The sequence below is a fragment of the Haemaphysalis longicornis genome, unplaced genomic scaffold (assembly GCF_048455015.1).
Source record: "Haemaphysalis longicornis isolate Haplotype H1 unplaced genomic scaffold, Haemaphysalis longicornis Haplotype H1 scaffold_8, whole genome shotgun sequence".
NCBI lineage: Eukaryota > Metazoa > Arthropoda > Arachnida > Ixodida > Ixodidae > Haemaphysalis > Haemaphysalis longicornis.
Window position 1 is genome coordinate 121491796 of NW_027526445.1, and position 4490 is coordinate 121496285.

Here is a 4490-nt window from a genome sequence, read left to right on the forward strand (position 1 = left end):
ATGGAGTCTTACAGATTTTAGACTCTTCTTAAAATCCCCATGTTATTTGCAAGGGGAAAGCTTATCGAAAAAGCAACTAAATTTCGTACAATGTGCCAAGCGTCGTTTATGCTAACACTTGTAAAAGTGCTTCAACACCGGTAGGTTATATCTTGTGACGTACACTGCTCAAAGCAGTTCCTAGATGTGGCTAGAACGAAAGGCGTGATTCCTGGGTTAATTGGGCACTTATGTTCCACTTGAAGATCTTGTACTACAGCTTTTTCTTGTGTAAGCCAGAATTTAGAGTTTATTCACACAAATGGTAAAAGCGATCTTTGTACGCACAAAAACATTACCAAATATTTACGTCACTGACTCAAACGTGCTCTGCATTCTGCGGCTTCCACCATACTTGTTACATTTAATACTTCCGTGCGACGTAGAAGGAAAACTCTTCTTCCGCGCATCATAGAGAGGCTGGTTTCTCGAAAAGGTGCTCGGTTATATCGCGAAATACACTTAAAACTACTTTCCCTTATTGTTACAACCACGGCATTATCTTAGCTATATCTTTTATGATGTGTACATATCGCTGTACTTTCAAATGTTGATCTGTATCAACTAGAGATAACTAAAAAATGCGATTTCAAAATATTGTATCTTTGCGTAGCTTGCTTCAACTCAGCAGGTTGGGGATGCAATTCTGCACGTGGCTGCGTAAGAGCATGGCCGTGCGTGGACTTGACCAATACATTCGGAAATCTCGCTCCTAATTGCGGTCTTTCCAATGCTATGCATGCCCTATACAAAAATCCGCCTGTAACAATTGGGAGAGACACCCCGTCTCAAATCAGCAGTAGGTTGCGTAAACTTCGCCGTCTCAGGATGTTGATCTTGCTCGGCTCAGAAACGAAAAGTTGGATGCCGACCATGCCAAAAGGCGAGAAGGGTACGACGAGACTGCGAATTACGTCAAGGAGAACATGCAGCGGCTCCGCGAAACCCACGACGCCACACTGGAACAAATTAAAAGAGCCCAGGCAGAAGCCTACCAGGCGCACGAAGATATGCTGCAAAACAGGCGCCGGCCAGACACACCTGTGGAAACGCACGTACCATCGCAGCGCGAACGTGGGGAAGAGACACAGCAGATTGCAGAGCGCCCTCAAGACCAAGGCAAGCATCTTCAGCTTTTGTCATACCTGCACCTAATGAGTCTGGTTGAAAGAAGGTATTCAAAGTGTACATTACTTTGTTAGTACACTACAGGAACCATCGAAACAACATATAGCTTTTGGTGATTTTAAAGATTGCCAGGTATGAACAATTTCTTTGGCAATTTCCCGTAAGCTTCAGTCAACCAAACTAGAAATAATTCAAAAACTTCTAGGACCCCCATGCACTCCTTGCGATTTACTAAATGCGAACGCATTAGTGTCGGATTGTGGAGGAGAAATTCGGGGATTGTGGGCGAAACCACGTTTGAAAAATGTTTATCGCAGTTGATGGGCCATTGACGAACACACCACACCAATGAAATTTGTTAAATAAGTGTAGCGTGGAAGTCGGTGCGTTCATTCTGTGCACGGTAATTCCTGGTGGGGCACGGGACCAGTGGCGCGCATGTGACCTCTCCCTATTATCATCACCCTTTTCTGTGTGCGACGTTTTCCTCCTATTTGGGATAGTATGACTTAGGGGTGTGGCCAATCTCTATCGTTAGTTCTACATTTACGCTAATAGCCGGTACGTGCTCTGCTACTTATCTCATGACTACTTCTGTAATTAACACGCTCAAATTTCTTTGGGGTTCTGCGAACAGCTCTCTAACATTTTTATTTAAGTCAACGGACACAACTCATCTGTAGGTTCAATCTTAGCCCGCCAGAATCACCGAGCTGTTTTTGTGCAAGGATTCCGTGCTTGTTGGAATCCCCGAAATCCCGCATGGTTCGAATCCCTGAGACCAAAGTTTACCAAATTTTTAACTAGATTACTTACTTTGTTATGCTGTTTAATATAGCTTCCCTAAAATGTTTGCAGTCTTTCCAAGCATTTATTGTGGCGTTTTGGTTGTCCTATGACAACTCCTCAATTTTGTGAGGCGTGATCCTGTCGTTATTTTTTAACATACGTTTGTCCGTTTTTTTTACATGGGCACAAATCATTTTCGGTCAACAATTAACTTATAATTTCGAAATAACAAACGAAAAAGTGGTGACTTACCAGCCACATGTTCACCTTCTTTTGCGATGTGAAAGAGGCTGTTTGTGTCAATGGCAGCCGCCCGCAAAGTCACAGCATTCTCAGATGATTGTGCAATTGCAAGAGGAGCTTGATTCCTTCAGTTGCGGCGCATTAATAATACTATCCATTTACCAAAGTAATTATTGTTTTACGTACGTCCCCAATCACGTCACTGCTGACGTTGGGAGACAGGAAATGTGAAGGTTGGTCGATATTTTCGGTTGTTTTTGTGACACCTTTTTAATTCATCTCTGGAATGAACTAAAGCGAGTTTCTCAGACTCTATTCGTAGCCCGAGGGTTGAGAACGTTCAGAATGCACGCCATCCAACCGAGATCAGAATCGGAGAAGAAGACATCTCTAGACAGTGTTATCTCTCACCCGACCGGATTCCTCGCAATCATTGCGGCATTGTAGGCTTACTCATCCAAATGTACGTGTTTCCGCAGTTCGAACATTTCGCAGAAAAGAAGGCAGAGGGATCTGTTTTCCAGTCTTTTTAAATTCTTGAGGATGATGATGATTAATATTGTGTTTAATGACACAAGGGCTACTAGACCAAAGAGCGCGAAACATAAAAATCTTTGAAGATGAGCTTGCACCACTAAGAATCAGGAGAAGTCTCAGTTCCGTTAGCGCAATGCAATTCTTCGCAGTTTTCCGCGTGTCGTCCGGAAGTCGCACTCAAGTACCGCATAATTAGCCAATTACACCGTTTTTGGCGTGGTTGGACGCCTTACTGTTCCGTTCTTGTCTGCGAGTTCTGCTCCCAGTGTCAGCGCTGAGGCTGTGCTCGAATAATCATGTGAGCAATTCCTGACTACCACCGTTTGCATGTCTGGAGCTGGTATGCCCGAGAGCATTCCTTCTTGATTGATGCTGGTGTAACGTCTATTTTAATTGTGGGTGTTCATTGTAGCATCGACTATTTCTAGGCCATTATGTTTCGGCTGCAATCTGCGATGAGCTGAGCTGCCTTGCCTAGATGTGTAAAGAACACTTACGACTGCTGTTCTTGCCTTTCCAACAGACTGCTGCGGTGGCCTCCGGCGCCGCTGTTACACCGTGAGCACAAGGGTACGGCAGCTCCTTCCCTTCATCGTGTGCGGCTCGAAGCGTCGAGACAGCTATTCACAACTTTAAGGGGAACACGCCCAATGAATTGCTTCTCCCCAGCAACACAGCGCACTGTACAAAGATTGTTGAAAGTGGAGGGGTGTGTGTCAAAACCTGCATCCTTGATTTTATCAGCACGTGCCTATCTATAGCTGCCTGTGGATGCGCCACATGAACCTCACTTGGCTGCCGAATGCGTCTACCAGCGCAAGGAATCCTGTTATTGTGAAGATGGCGTAATTACTTCACCTCTACTACCGGGCCTGCGGCGTTACGGTGCCTATTTGTGGAACACAGACACAGATTCAAGGTTGCTCCCCTCGTTGGTCTCCTACTTTTATCGTTACAAAAAATACTAGTTCTATTCAGTGGTCGCTAATGCAGCCCTCCATGTGTATTGTGGGAATGTTTGCTGGCAAAGTTTGTGATGTAATTTTCTCGTGTTAGGTGGGTTGTGTTGGGCGTGAAACTGCTTTTTCAAGGTATGTGAAATAAAACTCTGCACCAGTATTCTCCGATAAAACTGTAACTGGGTTGCGTTGCACGACGCTTATTTCTGATATTATTTACATAAAACCAACTTGTGAATCAACTCGAAGAGGTAATAAACGGGCAGCAAGAACTGAACCTAAAATTCAAGGCGGTGGAACAATTCCTTCTTGCGTCAGCAGTCCTACGGCAAACAAAGCTGTACACTTAACATAAAGGTATTCTTCAGAGCATTAGAAATGCTTTGAGGACCCCCAATGAAATGGACATCTGCTTTCAGCAACAGTACTTTATTTTAGGGTTGGCGTGATTCCGATGAGGAAACGTGGGATCAACCATAGGATAGAGTACGCCATTTTGGGGAAGAAAAATAATGTGCCCTAATTACCACCTATCAACAAAAAAATTACACCATCTTCCCATAGGGGAAACCTGAGTAGTATGCAAAGCAGCCATGGGGTCGATTCAAGTGCCCATTAGTTTTCAGTTCGTCGTCTCCGTTAGGTTGAGGTACGTAGCTACCGTTATATTTACAGTTTGGTTTCCATGGTAACTACCACTTTTTCACTTATCGGAACTAAGAAATGGGAAATTGCGTTGAGTCCATGGCTGTTTCGCATACTACTAGGGTTCCCGTACGGGAAGATGGTGTAATT